The 22,787-nt window shown below is 41.6% G+C and overlaps 1 long non-coding RNA gene across 1 annotated transcript in view; it reads left to right on the forward strand.

The window, feature by feature from the left end:
* Positions 1-21,807, forward strand: part of LOC140257855 (uncharacterized) — a 48,349-nt gene extending 26,542 nt beyond the window's left edge. The window contains exons 2-5 of the long non-coding RNA XR_011905132.1: positions 14,034-14,179; positions 16,379-16,487; positions 19,472-19,695; positions 21,698-21,807. This is a non-coding gene — a long non-coding RNA (uncharacterized lncRNA). The remainder of the gene's footprint in view (positions 1-14,033; positions 14,180-16,378; positions 16,488-19,471; positions 19,696-21,697) is intronic.
* The last annotated feature ends 980 nt before the right edge of the window (positions 21,808-22,787 follow it).

The raw sequence follows: 22,787 nt of genomic DNA on the forward strand, positions 1-22,787 counted from the left end.
AAATCCTAGTCCTTGGTGCTTCAACATGCCATGAAATCATGTAAAAGCAAGACTTAAAACCCTTTTTATTTGAAGCTGAAGCTTTTCTTAAGTATATGAAATAGATCTTAGGGAAGACTCTGCAGTGCCCTTATGTTGAAACATCCCATGACTGGATGAAAGTAGGATATACTGATGACATGACATTGAAGGTATACTTGTAGCTAGTTGTATGTTACGTTTAAATCATAACTGGATAGCTCCATCCTTTTAGGATCAGCTGCAATTGTGCACCTTTGTGACAAGTTGAGCAATGCAAGCTCTCTTTTCCAACCTTTGTACATGATAAATTGCTTCAATAGAGGAAAGCTCTCTTTAGTTGCTAGATGACTGATAGAACCGTTGATACGCGCTGGTTACAGGTAACACAAAGTTCCCAATTATCAGTAGACATGCTGGAATTCAGCAGTCTGGGCAGCCTCTCTGCCCCCAGCATTTGCCCTGCTGCTGACAGGGCAGAGAGCCAGTGTCACGTGTGCTGATTTGCTTTTTGTATTTCCCTTAGTGCAGGGCAGAAATGGAAAGGACTGGTGTTTGCATGAGTTGTGCTTTCAGGCATGGGAAGAAGTTTGGTCTCTCTGTTAATGAAATTTTGTTAGCAGACTTAAATCATCTTGAAATTCAAGAGGTTAATGTGACTTCTGGATATATCTGGACTGATGTGATGCCTGCTGTCTTTCAGGCTCCACACAACCCACCAACTCTGGTGTTTGGGCATTCATCTTGGCTGTAACCACATGTAAGATAAAGCGGTGAAAGAAGCTATGCTCTTTCTAAATCACTGTAAGAACATTTCCATGCCAATGTTGAGATGTCAAAGTGTTGGTCATGCAGAGATGCTGATAAAGAGATAGGCATGAGGACGAAGCCTTGGGCTGCTGTGGCTGCATGTTTGATTGTGCCGGTGTGACACATCGCTGCAAGTTCAAGCAGTGCAGTGCTTTGGGTTTGTTTCATTTCAAAAGTGAAAGGTTGACCTTAAAAATCAATAAGGTGAGATTTCTCATGTTTCACCAGAAGTCATTTCTGGAACTGCAGGGATTGAGGCAAGTGGAGGGAAAATGAGAAAACACAGGGTCTGTAGATTAGCATGGACTGAGGGTGCAGCCTGACTTAGGACTGTTGTTGAGCATGGGGCAGGCCTCCAACCCAGCCCTTCCCTGTGGGGCTGCCAGCTGAGTGCTCCCCTCGGCTCTGCCTGCATGTACTGGGGCAGCCATGGCCATGTTTGCCAAGCCATGTGGCTTGGGATCTTCAGTTCATTCTGGGTCTTGATATCCCTTCGACTGTCAGCTTTGTCTGGCTGATTCTACTCAGTCAGCACATAAATGTGTGCATGGACTGTTTTTCTTCCTTTTCCTTCTCTCCAGCCTGAAACCATTCTTGTCTTTAAGCCTCCTTGAACAAACAAGATGCTGTTCACTAGTTCTGAGTGGTGCTTGTTAGTACAAACCCCCTCCTTTTTCCCTTGTAGCAAAGAAAGTTAATTGAAGTAACAAGTAATTCAACACTATCTAGTTAAAAAAAAAATTAATTAATTTTAAAAATCTAATAAATGTTTAACATTTAAACAAAGTTCACTATATGCTCCAACAGTACTGCATCTGTGTTTCCTCTGCTTCTTTTTTTTTCAGCTTGGCATACAAAGTACCATTTAAATACCATGGTGAAAAGGGCAAGCATTCAATTTAATGCCTTTGAAATTATTCTGGAATTAAATGCTGGGCAATATATCTCAGCCAAGCAGTGTTGCATGTAGCCACATGCAGCTAATGAGCCATCAAAGGCAATGCTTTAAGCCCGCATGCATACAGTATGCAGATCCTTTATTTTTGCGGTCATAGTACATACGAGTCAGCAAACTTAACTCTAAATCAAACACAGGTAAAAGGAAGAAGAAATATAAATAAAAACAAAAGGAAAAGGAGAGGGAGTAAATTTGCGGCTAACTGGAAAGAAATTTGAAACAACAGTTGGGGTTTCTTTCAACACCATTAATCACCTCTGCTGGAACATCCCTCACAACCCAGGCTTTCTTCTCCTGGCTGTTATTTTCTCTCTTTATCGTGGTACAAAATGTATGTATTCTTTGTTGTTCCTGAAGTGGTTTCCTCCGTGCTGTTGAGGAAAAGCTCAGAGCACGGCCCATGACTGCTCCCTCTGCTCCTGGCTGCAGGTTTCTGCCCTCTTCTGATGCCCTGAACTCACCAGTGTGGACATGGTTGTTTCTGCTCTCAAGCTGTGTGGTGGAGAGATGCTGCTTTGTCACTATCTGGGACAATGCTGAGACCTTGAGAACACATGCAATGAAATTTATAAGCCAGAAAGGAAAGATATGAGATGGTATTTGTGTAAGGAATTGAGGCATGGGTTGTGCCAGCGTTTCCCTTCCCTACCTGCTTCCCCCCCAGCAAAACAAACATATGAGACAGCTTTGGATCTGTGCTGGCTGCCTGCAGGCTGCTTAATGGCCAGTGCAAAATGACTGATGGCTTTTAGCCAGCTCTGGAACAGCAAGAGTTCACCTTGCTAAAATCCTTGAAGGAGACGGAAGGGTTCCTGCAGCCCTCAGGCATCTGCCCCAGGGAGAGCTGCTCCAGTGGCCTCGGCTACCTTGGTGCTCATGGGGTGCATGGGGTAATCAAGGCTGGGGAAGTTGTCTTGGTTTCTATTTATGTTTTATTGTTGGAGGTGGGAAGTTGCTGCACAGGAGCAGGCTGTACGCAGCGCCCGGTGCCTTTTGAACAGTTTGTAGTTTGGACAGTCTAATGGGGCAGATTTTTAATGAGTTGCGTCAGAAATCCTTTAATTGCATGATGATGATGGGAACTAGAGAATGAGCAACTGGGAGGAATACGTGATTGCCTGAGATGGAAGGTAGTGTTCGCACGAAATGCGCAAGGTAGTGAAAAGGTCGGAGCAAGGCGAGGCTGTTATTGCCTCTCCATGGGTACGTTAGCATGGCACAAAGGGATTAACTTGTCCAGTGATGGCAAGGAACACTTAAGCCCAGTCTTACACATGGGGGAGTTTGAATGCTGTTCTCTACATACATGTGGCTCTCCAGGAAGAGCACGTGTGTGTGTACGTCACATCAATGTGTGGAAATGTGCTTGCTCTCTGCAAACAAGCCACAGTTGTGGCTATTCTCAGGTGGTGGCTGAAGAAATCAGAGGCAGGATTAGTAGCTATGATAATCCTTTAAATCAGTCAGTGATCTGGAAAGCAATCATGATAAATGCTGAAGAGATGGGGAGAGGGGTCTGTACGTGTCCTGTTCTGTTAAGTGGAGTATTTCCAAGCCCCTACCATTTATCCTTGCAGTGTGATTTTTGATCAAAACAATGTTTGTGCGTGCTTGTTCAAATGTCATCATCCATTCTTATTAGTGTAGTAATTAAGAGGTTATATTTGTTGAGCTCTGAAATTTCTTTTCTGTTCTTGATCCTCAAGCGATGTGATTTAGGTTTTGTGGTATCTTCTGCTCTCTGGCAGAAGAGGTATAGAAAACAAATCAAGCTTTGCTATTGTACTTAAAGTGTATTTTTGATTTTGAAGTGTTTTGGTTTGTGTGTAAGTTTATGTATGTTTACATGACATGCACGGATCTACAGTTCTTTTCCTATGCTGGAAATTCTCTTCATAGTGGTGGTGGTGGGGGAAGGGGGAGCATCAATGGAGGCGGTCATCTTTGTATTCAGCATACATTAGTGTGATGAATAGAGATATTTTCCCTCTACCATTGCAAATATTTATAAACGACACATCAGTCCAATTTACTTTAAAACGTATTTTCTCTCACAGGGGTTTCCTCTGTTTGTCATGGTATTTATCCAACTGGGAAACTCTGAAAAATGGGAATGTGTTAACACAACAAGCCAGAAGGATACAAATCATTCTCTTTCTGCCCCTCTGTGGGAATAATGTGAATATTTATAGATCTGGAAAGCTTTCAGGAGTCTTTAATGAGTGAGAGAAAAACCATTCTCTTTGTGCTGATACCATTTTTTGTTTAGACCCAAACATCCATCAGTTAGTAGTTGTAGCACAAGTGTCACTGAATTAAATCAGCCATCTATACTTAAGCCAAGTTTGTTGGTTTATTTTACTATTGAAATTGCAGTAGAGCTGAGCAGTGACTCAGAACTGTGAGAGCAGCATCATTTAGAGCACGCAGCCAAAATAACATGTAAAATTTGGAGAGTGGGTTTTTTGGAGAATGGGTCAAACGGAGTCCTGCTCAGACAGCTTATGTCATGCAGCAGGCGGTGTTCCTGGTGAGATATTTAGCAGAGGCTTCCAGGCCTCCCCAGTGGTTGGTTTTTGCCAGACTGTTTTATGTGGAAGGTGGGTAGGATTTTATGAGAAGTGAAAGAGAGCTGATAAGACAAAAACGGGGGTTCCAGTGAGCTCCTCTCCCTTATTGAAGCCAACTGATGGAGTGGGGAGAGAAGGAGGGTTAATGCGATCCAGTGGGAACGCCGAGAGCAAAGAAAGCACTTCAAAGAGAAGGCTGAGCAGGGGTCAGCAATGATGTCAGGTCCAAAGAGAAATGAAGAGGGGAAAACCTGAACTCTGTGCACCTTGTCTGACAAAGAGAGCAGTGTTGGGCACTAGAGGGAAGAGTGGAGACTGGCTGAAATGGACACATGGGAGGCAAGCAGAAGATGTCAAAATCTGGCAAAAGGAGATTTCATTGTGACAAAAGAGAAAGCAGAGCATCTCATGAAAAATCAATCACAGCTCTCGTCTTTTGCCTTTTGAGTTTCTAGGAACAAGTTAGGAGCAGAGCTCCAGAAAGGGAGTGGGAGTGTACACCACTTGTAAGAGGAGTTGCAAGGCTGGGTTTTAGCACAGCTCGTTCTTCAGACAGCTCTTTCATGCAGAGGTCATATTTGGGTCTTTTGCTATTGTTGGCTCTAGAACTGAAGGCCTGATTCTGACCAGGGCAAAAGCTCCCATTTCTGTAATACAGTTTCAATGTAAGATAAAGCTCAGCTCTTTGTTCATGTACAGCCAAAACAAATCAATAAAGCAAACTCGAAGACTCACTTGGGATCAGAGATCCTATGCAGCCTTTCAGAATATTAAGTTTTACCATAATATTTTGCCTCAGGCTGTTCTTTGGGCACAAAGCAACTATATCCTATAGCAGCAAATGTAAGAGTTAGAAAGATATCCTGAATAAATGTATATAGTCTAAAGATTGAGACAGGGCAACAAAAAGCCAAGAATGTGGCAGTGGAAGAACAGATTACAATCGTTTTGTCATTGATTTGGCTCTTCTTTCAGTGTTTACAGAAAATGTCTTGCCCTTATTTCCTCTAAAGGCCATTTTGAATGCTGTTTTCTTATGAATAACTGTGTTTCTGCCCTGGAACACAGTAGAACCAACCCAAAGTAGGCCCTGCCTATGGCTTCTGCTTTTGCACCTCAGCTACTCTGCTGCCTAAGGATAGAGGATGCTCTGGAGAACCTCAGCTGTATTAAAAACAAAAGATTTGGCCTGAGATGAATACCATTCCACATGGCTGTAGCAAATACAATTACAAAACATCTTCCGTTTGATGGGTGGTGCATTGGAGCACTTTGGAATTTAATAGGTCAGGTTGGCGTAGCGCAAGTGCCCCTTCTCACACTTCAGTATTATTTTTATTCAAACTGTTAAATAATAATGCTTTTAAAAGAAACAAAGCCCACTTCAGGAGAACATTGAGTCCTGAACTACCCCAAACAATAACCCTGCTCCAAATTCCTGCTCTGTGTGTGGTGAGGAGACCAGCACAAGCATGGGACTTTCTACTCTGAGGCTGAGTTATAGCTACAGATGAGAAATGGAGCAAGAAAGGTGGAAGGGAGTCCATTACGACACAGTGGAAAGGCTGTTTTCTAGAGCCAGCCCTTTATATAACTGAGGATGTCAGCAACAGTTTAGCTCAGGTTTATTTTTAAGTTCCTTCATGGTTGTGGCTGACAGCCCCAGGGCTTGCACCCTGTCTTCCAGGGCAGCCCGGTGGCACTGTGACCTTCTCCGCACACTGCCACCAGGCTGTCCCCACCCCAGAGAGAGCAGCTGGGCCTCAGCTCACCTCTGCCCTTTTGCTCCTTGTGCTCCCTGCTGAGCCTGGCGAAAAGACCTCCAATTACTTCCAATTGCGGTGACAGTTCTGCATGAGGTGAGATGCTGTGCTGGGGACTGAGCCTGCTGCCTCATTAGGTGACCATACTGCTGCTGGGCCATGATTGCTCCCCATCCCAGCTAACCTGGCTTGGTGCTGCATAGTGATGACCCCACTGTGTTCCTCTCAGCATAAATATGTATCTCCAGTATACAGAAACATTGTCGGGTAATTAGATGGTCCACGGGCTGACTCAGTCCTTGGGCAGATCCAAACCAGTTGTGATTAGAACCTCTCACGTGAATGTAGCAAGGAGAAGTAATCTCTCACTTTGCTTGATTTTGTACCTGCACAAAGGCACAGTGGATGCTACAGTACAGCTTACAATGTTTTGAGTTGGAGTAAAAACATGTTTTGTGGAGAATAGCTGGGTATATCTCCCATCTCTGAGAGAAAGAATCATTCTCCTGTTAAAGCTCTTCAAGAGCTCTAACCAAAATCACCACTAGAGAGGTCTTAGAGGAGCTGGGTCCAGGAGTCAGAAACATCTGAAGTGCCATAGCTTCAGTAGTCTTCTACAGTGCCATAGCTTCAATAATCTTCCATTCTCAAAAGATTACCAACTCCTATACGGAACAGCAGTACTCAAATACTGCTCTCTCCATGCAGCATGTCTGCGCAGTTGTGATTTCAGGATTACGTACTACTTGCTGAAACTGGAGACCTTCACAAGTCAATAGGATTTATGTGGCAGATTTCAGAAAGGACAGGATTTTGCTCTCCCTAATAAAAGACTGCTCGTGCCGTAAATAATTACATGGGAGCTTATTATCATGCTCCCCTGAACTTGTAGTTCTTACTCATGCATCTGTGCTGAAATTGCAGAACAAGGCAGTTTTGGGATACCTGGTTATGTGCTGTGTGTGTCAGCATGGAGATGTTAATTCCTTTCTGAAGGCCTTCAAGAAACTTTGTCCCTGTTTGTAGCTACAATGGCTTTTCTGGAGCCTTCCATATTCTGAACTGAACATCTCTTCAATGGTCTGAACATCTCTTCAATGGTCTTTCTTTAAATCCCTTTGAGTTTGCACGGTTCAGGTTCAGTTGCGTTCATTTCAGATGTTTGCATCACTATTTTTCTGCTGCATCTATTTGTATTCTCTAGGAATGAGCTTCTGGATGCAGTTTGATTTGTGGAGGTTTGGCTTGCTTTTTGACCTTCCTTTTATTCCAGCAGTTGGGTGCCTGGGGCAGTAGAAGGCATCCTGCAGAGATGGGTCTGTGAGAAGTTCTGTCTGTTCCCATCTTCCTTCTTCACTGCCTTCTGCTCCCACTGCTGTTTCTTCTTCCTTTGTAAGGAGGACAGATGAACTGTTGGTTGGGACATGCTGGACTCTTAGTACAGAATTTTGCATTTCATTTTCTAGATTTGCTGCAGTGTATTGCTGAAATAACATGAACAATATTTATGTTCCTGTGTTTTACAATAGCAGCCAGAGGCAAAAAGTAAACACAAGACCCTTTGTACTTTCCATCGTGCAAATGTCAAAATGCACAAGACAGGCATTGAATTAGGGAATGCCCAGTCTCTGGGAGTTTCCCACTACTTAGGCAGTATTATTCTGGGATCGGGTTTCTCTCTGCAGACCTGGAATAATAATATTGTCTCTCAGTGCTGTGCTTAAATTTGTGTCATATGTGAAATGTTCAACTTTTTTGACGTTGAGCGGGGATAAAGAACATTTATATTCCCTTCTCTCTGAGGCACCGTGTTTCTATACATTCACTTTCTTCTCATCTCTCCTTTTGGATTAAGCATAGGTTCCAGAAGCCCCAGTCCACTTTTCTTCTTTCCTTTAAGCAATCATGTGTAGGCATAACAATGTCGTTGAGCCTATTAAAGACTTTGAAATCTGTGTGATAGCTCAAATTTAGATAAATGGATGAGCAGCTGGCTGAAATGCCTTTCAACTTGTGGTCAGAAACTTGTGACTTACCTCCCTATTTGATTTAGAGGAACCAACCTTAGAGAAGTGTATTCTCCTCATGTGGAAAGGTTCTGCCCTTCACAGAGAGCTGGGCTGTGGGGTGCTTTTCTTGAGCATGTGTTAATGTATGTAGTGCAGGACTCAGGGCAACCTGAAGCTGACAAAAATGATAGCTTGGACTCATGAGTTTTATGTCTACGAAAGGTGTTCAGCAAAGTTTCACATAAGTACTTCAGGCTGCAAACGGCAGAGCTGTAGTTCACTGGAGCAGGTCAAGAGAGATGGTAAATTGAGGTAAGCTTTCATCTTTGTTGAGAATCTCTTTTAGTAGATTTGGACAGGAGATTAGTTATAGAAATTAAAGGGCAGGTTTAATTGGGTGCTAGTCAGCCTCTGCTGCACACTCTGCATCTTCAGCTGTCAAAAACCCTGGAGACTGAGCATGTTCCCATCCTGAGGAACTGAGTTCTAATGTCAAAAATCAATATTCCTAACACACGTTTCGCTGTTCTTATATTATTCATCTTCTGTGCCTTAATTTAAGGCCTTTACATCTCAAAGCTGGAGTGTGATGTGATTATAATGAAATAGCAGCAGTGACCAAAAATTTTGTAGTTCAATTGGTAATTTGGATATCTGTTGTCAGCTTGGCAAAGACTGGTAAAGCATAAAGGATCATAATCATTTTTCATGTCTGAAGATAAGTTTTGAGCTTAAAAAAAAAACAAAACAAAAGAAACTTGGAATTGAAGTTTAAGTACTTTGTACAGATGTATGCATTGAAATGTATGTATTAATTGCTATGCTATAGAAACATCAGTAAGTAATGTCATTGGGAATGTTGTCTGATTGTTGTTTACTGTGACAAGGAGAGAGAACAAAGCAGAAAGCTGTTCGCCATGTTCTTTGTCACTGGCTGTGCTACTCCAGAAGTGGCGAGAGGTGACTACAGGCACTGTCATGTTTATGGGTATTGTGAGAAGGGTCCTATGAAGGAGAGTGCCCTGAGAAAGATGAGCAAAGCCTACAGATAGTGAATATTGGACCTATCTGGAGACCAGCAGAGACAAGGGGTAATTAAAGGGTTCCTATTTCCAAGCACAGACCCCTTCAAGGCTCAGCTGGTGAACGTGAGCCATAACCAGTGATTTCACCTGTAGAACAGCTCAGCTGAGGAGCAGATTCTTGGCTCAGTTTTCTCCTGGCCTACAGGGTGCAGTTCATTTGAGGTAAAGTCATCTTTCGCTGCCAGAGAAACACTGCTCCTGGGAAAATGGGATACACCTGGTTACCAGAAGAGCTTTGATGGGTCTTTTCCATCACTTAGAGACTACATGAAGAGCCATGGTTTCCAAAGCAAGAATAGAAAGTGTATAGAAAACATCTGAAAATACGTGACCTCACCTAAACTAATGCTGATAAACATTATTTTAAAGCCCTTCTAAGGGCTCCAATTTTGAATTAGTTACAGATGTCATGAGGACAAAGCCAAATGTCAACAGATTTGTGGAATAATGCAGCAAAGCTTTAGATACGTCCTGTTAACATTTGATGGGTTTTGTCTTTGTGGCTGTCTTGCATAAATCAGAAAGTCAACATTGTATTAGATGCAGTAATCCCATTCCAGAAGGAAAGAGAAAACCAGCATTTACAGCAGCCCCAACCAAATCAATTACATTTCTGTGTTGCTAGGGATATTTCAATCCATTTTTCATAAATTCCTTTTCTATGTTTTGAGCATTTTTCATTATCTTTTGAACTCAGTTTTACTGTAAGAACCAATATCAAACAGACTCTGTACACCCAAGGAGCTTTGTTGCAAGAGATACCAGCTCTTGAGAAACAGCTCCTTGCTGTCTGAATCTGGTCACTGGGATTTTCAGGGATCAAGTTCAGACTGTTTAATGCACTCATCCTCTTATTCACATCAGTGACAAATGTGCAAGAATATTTGAGCACAATTGATCCTGGTAATAAGCATGATAATTTATCCCTTACGTATGTTGCTAATATGTAGGGAAATTTTCTTTGTGGTTTTTTTTTTTTTTTTTTTTTTTTTTTTGGACAGAAACATTGCTAAGAGAATGTATGTCACAGAATTAAGATGTACTCCATTACCCAAAACACATAGCGTGCTCCAAACTGTGGATCTACTCACTGTGAGTTGCAGCATATGCCCCATGTTAAGGAAGGAAGTTACTTTACACAAAGGATTTAGAAATTAAACTTTTCAAAGTGTTTCTGGGCTTATAAATCCCTTTTGCCTCTGGCAGATGTGAGGATACACAATGGGTTTCTGGTAATCTTGCAAGCTGTAACAAAATTTAACTTTTGTTAGGGATTTGTAGAGAAATATTTTATTGGTGCCTGACAACTGGTATGGGAATATTTACTCCCTGTATAGAAGTAATATTTTGAAAAACATAATGAAAGGGACAACTACCATGTTACTCCATGACTGCTCTTGGACATAGAAAGAACATGCAGCTGTAGCTACCTAATGGTGATGGAAGAGCACCATCTTCTTTCACCTTTTGCTGCAGTGTTAATGGTAAAGTATGAATCATAGTTATCACTTGGTACATTTTCATGATGATGTATGGTGATTTGGATGCGCGTATTTGTAATTAATGGGAGGGAGCTGTGTGGCTAATTCCCTGTGCAGTGCTGACATCCTGTCTGCAGCTTTGTCCCTGACTTTTAGTTACGTGTATCAAACAGCCGGTTATTGCATTACATCCTTGTATTATATAAATAAAGCCTTGACCTTTGTCCTTTGCAATATTTGTTCAGGGCAGTTCAATTTGATTTGGGAAAGAAGCCTGAGCGTTAAACCCATTTGACTCTATCACACACCTTGAACATTGATAGGACCATTTCTGCTCAAGAGAAAGCACTAACTAAGAAATTACCTTCTACCCGTTTGTCATTGATATATGAGTGTGTTTCTTCAGACTGAAACTGTGAGGAAGCCCTTCCTATGCAGGGAGTATACCTACTCCTCTGCGTGGCAAGGCATCATGGGTCTACAGAAATTATTAGCAATGCCATACTTTGTTTATTATTTCATCAAACAGTTCTGAAACAATAACCCTCCTTGGGAAACTTCCTTCCCCTGCTTCAGGCAAAACTCCAATGGTCTTTTGATTTTTATTCTTCCCTGTCCTCACGTACTATAGCTTAGTTAGGACTCCTGCCTGTGAATCCTCCCTAATTAAGCTAGGCTGGCCTGGGACTATTGCAGTACTTTAAGACATGAGTATATTGGTGCCAAAAGCTCAGTCCTGAATGGATCCAAACTCTTTCTTCCTCCATCAGTACACTTGTGTTGTGGTTTCTCCCCAGAGTATGTGCTTTAGAGATGCAGGTAAGCAGGGGTGCTTATTCTGTGAGCATCTAACCATGTTACCTCTGAGCTTCAGTTTCGTTCTGACAGCAAATGTTGATATAGGTATTTAATTGTCTTCTGTGGATACTGTGGGCTAAAGTCATTAAAGATTTGGAGTGTTAGTGCGGGATATGAGCTGGCCCTTATTAAAATTCCTGTGACTGTAGCGTTGTTAGTACCCCTGCACAAAACCTACAAGACATAATCTTTTATAATGATGGAGATGCAGATCCTCTAATTATCCAGGACAACTCAAATTAGCACCACAAACAACTGCTAAAAGTTGAGACAGCATGATGTGTGAAAGGTAATTGATTTTGAATACGTTAGGGCACAACTGCTGTTAACAGGAGAATATAACGTTGTACATTTAATCACACTTTGAAGAGACAGAGATGTGATTTATACCATTGCTAGAGACTGTGGAGGACAGAAACCTAAGAGAAATAGGGAAAACTCTCATGACTCGCTTGAGTTTTTCACTCGTCTTTACATCTTGTCTTGGATAATTGAAAGAGTCTTTGTATTAGTTTTATATTGTTTTCAGATTTTGAACTGGATGTAGTTACAAAACCAGCATGAAGAAATATCTTTCTTTGTTAATGTTAGATTAATTAGTATTAGCATTACTATAAAAGAGGGTTTCCTGGTGAACCTCCACAGCTTCCCCTTGGGAGAAGTACAATAAACCTCAGCCACTGCTAGGCTGACTTACTCCATTTAGATTTTTTTCCCCATTACTTTTGGTATAATTATGCATAAGCAGTGATTGCATGAAGCTACCTGGATTCCATGTAAGTGATATGTCTTTGGCATACCACACTTCTTGTAGATTGCTTAAAGCAAAGCATTCTTCTGCGCTTGGCAGAAGAAGGATACAGAGAGCTTTTGTACCTCAGTTGAATCAAATTGGATATTTCTTTAATCACCCAAGGAAAGAATGCACTTGATTGCACTCTGTGAGCTCTGCAGTTATTGTCCCTGGGTGGATCCAGCAGGTGAGCTGATTCCATGCCACCCCTCCCACAGCTGCCACAGCCCCCTTGAGCCATCAGCTCTGTCCCTTTGGGTCGACTTTGTTCTACTGGACAATAACTGTGATAGTCCATAGAAAAGCATGGTGAAGGGTAACAGTCATTCATAATGAAGCTGGCAAGCCAACGTGAAAATCTTCTCCCAGGGAGTAATAACGCTGTGCTTCATTTGATCTCTTATCAGGTGGGTGTACAGGAGGTGATCTGCAGGTGAATGTCCTTTCCCATTTTTGTCCTTTTATGCTGTGACTATTCACTATTTAAGTAACGAACTGGCAAAACAAACAAACAAAAAGAACACTTTTTTTTTCCTAATAAGATGTTGCTAACAGGACTATAACTCTTGCATGAGGCATTATTAATCCTCCAGAAGAGGAGAGAAAAGCTGATTAAAGATTGGGTTTGTTTTTGCAAATAGCTGCACAGGGATGTATTCAGTTTTGAAGAATATTAAATCTGAACCTTTCCCTCCCCTTTTTATTTGCAGAAAATAGTAGATGCGAGGTCGTTGCTAACAAAGTAGATTGCACTGTCATTAGTTTAGACGTTTTTCTCAGAAGTACTATGAAAAATAACAACAGTGAAAATGAATGCCTCTCTTTGTATGCTCAGTGTCAACTCAAACTCCAAGTTTAAAGTGGTCACAGAGTTTTTCCCTTCTTATTTCTCATTCAGTCTGTGTTGGAGTCAGGCTTTGCTTTGGCATGGTCAGCAAAACCTCTGGAATTCCATCCACACAAGCAGGTGCAAACGTTTGCTTTATCATCTCTGTCTGGATATGAAGCAGTCCAGGCTGGGTGCTCTGCAGCCGGGCTTTAAGTGCTGAGGCAGCTTAACTGAGACTCCATAATGAAAGGAAAACTTAAAACAAAAGGCACTTCCCAGCTGTAAGCAGTTCACATCTGGTGGGACCCAAGCAGGGCTAAGCGGGTGTATCGCTGCCCTTGCCCACATGTATGAATATATCAATGTAAACACCATCCAGTTAATTTTCACAGATTTGTTACAGCTTCCCTTGCCTCCTCCAAGGCCTCCCACAGCCTTCTTCCTCCTTGATCTTTCTGGGAACGCCTGGATTTATGGCAGTGCAGACTGTTCCTTGGCCTCCTGTGAGGCAGCAGCCTGGTTGAATTGGGTAGCATGGAGCAGAGAAAAAGGCCAGGCTGGGAGAAGATGCAGGCTGAGCAGCCCACATTGTCCTCTTTCATTCATTAGCCCCTACCATGTAGAATAACACTGATGGAACGGGAAAGCTGTCCTAAAGAAGCACCCATGAGGGTGTAAAACATATTTTAAATTAGGAGGTGGGGCTTACTTATAAATCAGTGCTTTTCCACTCCTATTTTTAGTGAGAGATGTCCACAGAGTGCTCATGGTGTGGCTGCGGGGTGAGCACATCCTGAAACAGAGCAGCAGAGATAGGAAGTGCTTTGTCACAGAGTCTGACGCTTGTTCTTTTGACCAGAACCAAGGAAGAGGGAAATATCAACGACTTCTCTGACATGCATTGCGTGCACATGCTATCATTGTTCTGTTTCCTGGGAATACTGGATCCCATTTAACATGGCATCACTGTGCTCTCCTCAAGCAGTGAGCTGGTGGTCAACTGAGGTAAGCTACCTTGCTCTGTGATCACATTTTTAAGTCCCACAGAGGTTTTGGGTGCCCAGGGCACTGTGGTGTGTTGGGCGGTGGCTGGCCAGGACCAGACTCCTTCCTGTGCGAGGGCAGATAGGGACAATAGCTCCAAGCTGGCTGTGAATCAACGCTTGGGCTCACCCTGCAATCAGCCCTCAGGAAGCAAGCCACCTGCCCTGCTTCCTCTCATTTAACAGATTTGTTTTTAAGTGGAAAAGGCTATGAGCTTTGTTCCTTTTTCTCAGGGAGTTTGCATCCTTTAGAGATCCCCAAAGGCTGTGACAGATCACAACAGTACAAAGGTTCTCCTCTGGGGATCATGTGCTGGTATCTTCACTCAGCACCTTGGAACTGATGCCAGAACTGTTTGTAAAATGCTTGTGGACCAAAACACTGACTAGTGTTATTTGAGCCTCATCCTGCACTCTTCTCAAGGAGAGTGGTGAAAAGTGTTACTGAACAAAACGAGGTCCTGATGCTCTGCTGTCCAAACCTGCATCTGCTGCTGCTGTTAGCCTGTCTCAGCATGCACTGAGGTCAGCCCCTAGGATTATCTTAGAACAATTCAAGGCCTATTTGTGTTGACAAAACCTTCCCTTTATTCTCACCACTACTTATACTAGTGCACTTTAATATCACCTAATCCATATCTTTCAACTTGCTCACCCATCCTCTTTTCTATTTTTTTGGTTTTTTCTTTTCATATTAGAATTATTTCTGGATGCAGTTCTTTGTCTCACAGAACTTCTGCCAAAACTGAGATTCTCTCACAAAGAAGAATGTCAAGTGTCTGACAATCAGATTTAGTCAAAGGGAGGTTCAAATACAGCTCGCAGTCACATGTATCATAACTAAATCCGTTGTTATGATGTTAAGGTGAATTTTAGCCATAGCTCCAGTTAAAGAATGTGTATAGAATCATGAAGGTTGGACTGAACAATAAGATCATCTAGTCCAACCATCAACCCACGCCTCAACTTGCTCTAGACAATGTTCCTCAGTGTGACATCCACCCTTTTCTTGAAAATCTCCTGGGATGGTGACTCCATCACTTCCCTAGGCAGCCCCTTCCAATACCTCACTCCTCTTTTAGAGAAGAAAAGTTTCCTAGTATCCAACCCGAACTTTCCCTACCACAACTTAAGTACCTCTTGTCCTGTCTAGAGGTGTGACATGCCTACAGAAAGAGGAGTGAATGGCATCATCCCAGAGCCATTATTTCCTGTTTTTCTTTTGGAAAAGATGTACACCATTTCACTTCTGGAAAGCTGTGCACAAAGGTAGTGGAATAGAAAGGCCTTACCTGCCTGTGTCTTGTCTTTGTGTGTTGATCGCTGCTAAGCAAAGCTCTGTAGATGCAGAAATAAAGGCAGCTGGGCAGAATTTTGATTTCCCAGTTTTATCATTTCTGTGATGTTTCTTCCAGATTTACCAAGCTCCTATGGCAAAAATTTTAGCAGTGTTTTATGTTGGTGGTGTGTTTTTTGTTGACGGTTGGTTTTGGCCTATAACTCTTTTTGTATGTTTTGCAGTTTTAGTCCATGAGCAAGCTAGAGATCTGCAGAGCACCATCCAGATTCAGCAGTGTTTATTCTGGACTCCTGAACATTCCTTTCTTTTGTCCCTTCTCTCTATTTTTAAATATCCTTTCTTCAACAGATCCCCAGTCTTGGTTCAGGAAGTAACTAACAATATTAATATAAACCATGTAAACAAAGCATCATTGCTTTGACATACAGGCGCTATTCATTGATATTTCTAGCTACAGTACTTTCATTCTCCTTTTTTTAGGTCTTTAGGGGAGTTTTTGGACTGCAACCTTTCTTTTCTTTTCAGTGTTTATCTTTTCTCCATTAAGAAATGCTGGGTTTTATTCTGTTTCTTACGAAACATGAACCATCCTGGCTTTTCTCATTAACTTCCTTATTATCATAAGTACCACCACCCGCAACATCAATCACATTAGCAGCATGGGGCTGGAAGCTGCACTTATTAGCTAGCCAATTTCCTTCTTAGGCAGAATAGAAAAATATTGCAAGGTCATGCTTTCAGGATAGGTATTTTCTCCTTAAATATTTGTAAGGGGTGCAGTAACGCATATATGCATTTAAAGTAAATACATATAATAAACATATATTTAAAATATGCATATTTATATATTTTATAACACAGAAACTCTTGCAGAGCTGAATTCTAAGGAAGATTGAATTCTGACTTCTTTTGCACTGGGAAGCCAAGCAACAGCACATCTTGCAGGACTTGGGACACTTTTCTTCTCATGGTAAGACTTCCTGGAGTTGTATTAAAGACTGTCCTTTTGTTTTAAAGTCACTTTAGTACCCTATGATGGTTTTCTAGAAGAATACATCACAGTAGTGATAACCTGAAAAATACCTTGAAGTTTTAAAACAAGATGCATACTTCATACTGGTTGCTGAGTGATGAATACCACAAACTGCACTGAAAAATTATATAAACACATTATTTCAGCTAGCACAGCAAAACAGTCCAGATATAAATCAAGAATAACTGCAGTCTTGTGGTCCTTGGCAGTTATTTACAAGCCTCTTGAAATATTTCCTTATCTGTCATTCTCATAAGAAATTGGGCAATTACAATAAATAAGTTTGAAACTGGAGAACATCAAATAGTGAATCATTATGGCATCATTACAAGGGAAACAGTAATGAGGAGAAAGCCAAAAGCAAATGCAAAGGTTCTTCAGCTTCAAGAAATCTATTTTAACTAAAACTGAAATAAACACCTAAAATAGTTTTAACATCATTCTTTAGGATAGCCATTTACACAATAATTATGTGGAGGCATTTGCAGCCAGAAATTGAACCTCATCCTATTTTGGGGTATTTCTAAACAGGAAAGAAACAATTACTGTGTCATTGAACTTGTTGCAAAACTCTGGACAGGGGAAGCTTACATTAGAGAGGGAAGGGAATATAGTCTAGAAATGCTCCGAACCTAGATGATGGGGAAAAGTGAAATGTTTTGTTCTGATACTGTTTGGTAACTCCAACATGTATAAAGTCTTTACTAATTTTGTCTGTGATGGCAAAGCATGTCTATGCTCAATATTTGGTATGCAAAAAAAAAAAACAAAACTATTATCTAAAATGTAACTTGAAAGTGTAATACTTTGTGATAGCTATATTACAAGAAAAAAATGAGGACCAGCCCACATGGGGTTTCAGGTTGTTGTTTCTTTGTTTCTTGTATGGGTTTTTTAGGTTGTTGATGGTGTTTTTTTCTGTTTTGAGGAGGGGGATGTTTTTGTTGTTGCTATTTTGGTGGGGTATTTTCTGGCTCTGGTATTGATTTGGTTGATGTTTTTTGTGTGTGTGTGTGCTTGTTTGCATGGTTCTTTTTTTTCCTTCTGAATCAGCACAAGAGCACATATCAGGATGCTTGATGTTATTTTCAGGGTGGAAAATTTGAGCTTTGTTCAAAACAAAATGAAAAGCACAATATTCCTTGCAAATCCCATCAGACATTCAAAATGCATTCAGTTCCCCTGAACATCAAAGGGAATGCTCAGCAAGCCTCATGCTTGCCCTGATTTGACAATTTTAAAGTACACTTTCTTTGACGTTGCCAATACAAACGTGGTAAGGTCTGTGGAGCATCGTTCCACAGGGATAGACATCCCACAGATGCAGATGGAATGAGCCACAGGCGCTCACCAAAGGAGCTGTTGATCTCCTATTCTGCTTGTTCTCTGCAGAAGATGAAATCAGGAAACTGATTCCCACACTTGCCAGAAATTGCAATCTGATCCCAACAGGCAGGACTGATGGCTTTGATTGCTGAACGCCCCGCTCAGTCCTCTGCTCTGGCTGCGCTGTGATTAATCACAGTGATGGGCCGTCATATCAGGGAACATTTTCCATCATTTAAGGAAAAAAATAAAATAAAATAAAATGTCCGATATGCTTTTTAGATCAAGGGTTTTTCTTTTTAATAAATTGTCTCAGAGTAGGGCAAAGTGGGTGGGAAAGGCTATGTGAACTGCCTCGAGTTTGCTCAAAGGTAGCGAGTGTTTTAAGGAAACCTCTTGGTCATGCACTTAGAATGCACAAGGTACAAGGATGTGCTTTACTTTGAGCATACGCCTGGGTGCCAACCTGAACTATAAGGCTTGGGAACATCATGGTATCTTTTCCAGACCTCAAAAGTGCCATAATACAACACATAAACTTCCAACTTTGCAAAGGATGAGGATAATCTCGGCCAGTCACAGGTCAAGAGATGTCTAAAGTTCCCTTTGTATAGACTCACCACTCACTTAACCATGCTGAACAAGAGAAGCGGGAGCTCATTTTCCTCTTTAGAAATATCAGACAATGAGTGAGATGAGTGGTAGTTATCTCCTTTGTTGCTTTTTTGTCCGCGTTTGGATCCTTTTGTCTCAATGGGTGCATTATCGTCTTCACCGTGTGTTTGTTGCACTGAAGCCTCATTCACAGAAGTCATGAATTTGAATGGGTAGCGCTAAATTGCGGCGCATTTTAAGGGCCCAGGAGAGCTTAAGGGTCCATTCTGCGAGGTGCTCCCTATGGGTGTAGCCAGAGCTTACAGTCTGAGCGCATAAATCGGGAACGAAGTTCAGTGAGATGCAACAACCCCATGAGAGGAAGCAGCAGCCTGGAGTCTCCCCAGTCGCCTTCCACTGGACATTGCTGTACCGACCTCTTGGATTGTTTAAGTACTGAGTAATATATACCAAAGAAGAGGCACGTTGCCTCTATCTCTATAGTCTTTCACCAGGAGGATCTGAAAAACAGACATCAAATTACAGACATGTAGCTGTATCCTGAAAGTATCTGTTTAATGCAGTAATATATAACTGCTTGGTTACTGACAATGGAATCCTCGTGCCACTACTCATCTCCACCTGCCTCAAAATACATTGAGATCAGTCCCTAGATCTATTTCTTGCTCTTGGTCTCAGGTGTAGCAATTAAAGAAATGTTCTGTATTGCTGAGAGCACCAGATGTGTGCGGTGGAGCATCCTATACTGACAAACATTTTGCTTTTAATAGTTCCTTTGGGTACACATGGGTGTCTGGTTTTATTTTTCTGTTTATACTTTATTTTTGTTTTATGGAGCTGGTTCCTTGATGGGGTTTTTCAGTTCCTTGCCTCAGAGGATAGTTTGGGGTAGCATGGATTATGGCACAGCAGCACTGCCTCCTGTTTCTGTTTCCAGTTTTTAAGATCATGATTAGATCTTCATTTGAATCCTCCCACAGGAAATAAGAGAAATGTGACCTGCTGACTGATTCTACAACCTACACTGTGGGTCGTGCTGAACCTTCCTGATGACTTCTCAGGGTCTCTCTTGTCTACCTCAGCCTGGAGCCAGCCTCAAACATACAACAAAGTCCATTCAGGAGCTAATATCAAGGGAGCAAGGATTTTCAGCTATGGTTGATGCAGACTTTACACCCACTCCCTGATGGGCACCTAGAATAAGGTGGGTGATTTTCTTTCCAAGACCTGTGTTTGCAATTGTTCTCCTCCAGTCTAACATTCAGGTGAATCTTCATTTGGGTCAAATGATGAAAGGATAGATGTGGGACAAGCTATATTCTAAGGATATAGAGAAATATGGTTTATTTTTCTCAGGGATATTTTGCTCTGTATCAAGAGTGCCAGGCTGGATTCTTGTGTTTTGCTGAGAGGAGTCAAAAGTTATGTTTATTCCCATAAGTAGAATAGAAGGTCTTTCTTGATGACTGCAAGTAATTTTCTTACTTCCTACAATGTCAAATGTGCCTTCCTTGGCTACAATATGAACCCTACTGAATGTTGTTCAATGTGGTGGATGCCATTTTCACTGACTCTTATTTTGAGAAAAAACAGATCTCCGTATATCTATTATTTACAAGGAGTGGCGGATGTATCATGACTCAGAATGATGACTACAGAGTTGTAATTTGGGAATTCCTTATCTTGCAAAAAAAAATCATGTGTGTATTTTCATTTATTTATTTATTTTTAAGCCAGGGTTCAGGTAAAACCATGATGAGCAAAAGATTAAAGCTCAGTCAGATAAAAAGAAATGCTATGCTATTTCAGCTCTCTCAGTTTTCAAAGGAGAGTGAAATATGCAGTAATTCACAGAGGCAACACAAATATTGAATAACCATTGCAGTGGATTGTATTAATGGATATACAAGATGGATAACAACAACTTCAATTTAGTCCTTTTCTGATGGTGGATTACAAGGATTAGCCTGTCTATCCTGTGCTATCTATCCAATATCTATTATTCAAACTTGCCTTCATTTTCTCCCTTTCCACGGAAACAGAATGGTTGTAATAAATAATTTCACTTATGTCATTTCATTTCTCTGAAGCTAGATCCTGATTGTACCCATCAAACTCCATTCATGTGAATATTCCCATTGATTAAGGTGAGGAACTTTGTCACATCCTTAAATCTTTTGGAGACTTGAAGACAGGTGGGTGAAATTTAATCCTTCACCCAACTCAAAAACCTGTAAACCTACTTGGCTTGACATTACATGATGCAATTTGGGCATAAATTTGGTATAAGGACTCATGAAGTGAAAATTGAAGGCAGGGTCCTTTTCTTTACAGAAAACTCCTATTACTAGTTGACTAGCTTTAGATCAGAGCTCCAAGATGCTGCAGATATCGCCCATTTCCCACTTCACTGCATGGCAAAAGTTGTGCATGGCTGGGCCACCAAAGCTCTTGTTCTGTATTACACTTGCCCAAGGATTGCTGCAGTTTCCATGTCCCTAACCCTGACACTTGGTGGCTCATGGCCTCTCTTGGTGAAAACCTTGCCTCATGGCATCTCCAATAGGTAGGGATGAGTGGAAGTGATGTTACTGGGAGGTTTCCTCCTTCCATCCCAATGGATCAGGAAAATGCAGTCTATTTCAGGGCCCAAATGCTTGAGTCTCCTATTTAATATCCTGTTGTGCTTTTGAGAAATGCTAAATCATACTTCTGTTTTGATTAGCTTTTTTCCACCTCCAGTGGCTTCTTAGATCATGTCCAATAAAAGAACTGTCCATGAGCTTGCATTAGAGGTACAGCTCTACAGGGAGCTGTATTACCTGGATGAAAATGTGCTAATTCAAAAATGCTTTTCCTACCCTTTAGTTGTCCTTCTTAGGAAAAATGCTCCACCTCAACACTCCAGCTAACTGATTACCCTCCCCCCCCCCCCCCCCCATCCCTTGCACACACGCTGTTCTGAGGCTGTGCTCTGAATTAATCTACTCTAAAGCCAACAGAGATTACTTATGTTTGGGCACCTCACAGGAAAGCAAGGACATGAAAAGCCTTAGGAAATGTTTGACAAACATCTCTGAGTGTTTTACTCACTGTGCGCATCTGTTGCTGCATGAATATTGCACATAACATGCCAAAGGGAGAGACAAGAGGTGATCAACAGGGAGGGCAGCTTTTGTGTCTGCACTGAACATTTTCTTTTTAAGGAAAGAGAGGAAATATGCTTCATTACCTGTAGGAGGTGTGCCTGCTTTTGCTAACAGATGTTCCTGCTTCATGAATGAATGCCTGACTGGTCAGATCCTTTCCTGATGCACGCCGGTATCTCTGGGGTAAGTGCAGCTACATCTACACAGAACACCTTAATAAGACTGGTTTCATCCCACCCATTTAGATTTGCCTTACAAACCTGTTTGCATAGCAGAATCAAAATGTCTCTGCCTCCTCCATTCCCTGATTTCAGCTGAAGAAGTCTCCTCATAAATCCCAGATGTGATAGCAGCAGTGTGACCCCTCACTTCATTACATCAACATGCAAAGCTCTGTATTGTGCTGAGGAGGAGCTTATCTGGTCAGAATGGATCCAGTCCAGGAACAAATAAAAGAATCTGGTTATTTCTTGGCAAATTCTGCATGATTTACTGCTTCTCAGTTTTCCTGCTGTCAGCTAGTTTTTCTCCTATTCACCTTCCCTCCCCATGCAGGAGGGCAAGTATCCAGATGGCATAGGTGTCTTGGGTAGTTCTACCACTTAGCCGATTTCTTAACAATGCTGCTGTCAGGAGATCCGACGTGAATATTGGTTCTGGTTGGGATGAGATGCACATACTGTCATTTAGCATTAGCTGTTTCAGCGCATGCCAGTTTGTTCCCAAATAGAGTATCTGCCCCATTGCATGACAGCTCTCCAGGCATCCCTGCCTGACGTCCTTAGTGTGGTTCAATGAGGAATCTTTGCACAGGGAGGTGATTTCCTGATGAGCAGATACTGTATATCTTTGTAGAACACTTGTATAACATTTTTCACTGTCAACAGGAAGGGATTAAAGCAAGGTGGTACATGAGGCTCTAGGCTGCTGTGCATTTATTCAATGCACAGTGAGAAGATGTAAGAGGCAGGGAAAACAAACCATGTTTTCCACTCTACTTTTTCAAGCTTTTTGTTGTGATTATTTTCCAGCAATTTTAAAAGTTAGTACAAGGCCAAGAAAGAACAGCTAGCTTGTTTAGTCTGATGCGGTATATATCACTAGTTTATTTCTTCCAGGACATTACTTTTTCCATGCATTTACTTAG

This window comes from Excalfactoria chinensis, chromosome 12 (genome assembly GCF_039878825.1).
Source record: "Excalfactoria chinensis isolate bCotChi1 chromosome 12, bCotChi1.hap2, whole genome shotgun sequence".
In the NCBI taxonomy this organism is placed as follows: Eukaryota; Metazoa; Chordata; class Aves; order Galliformes; family Phasianidae; genus Excalfactoria; species Excalfactoria chinensis.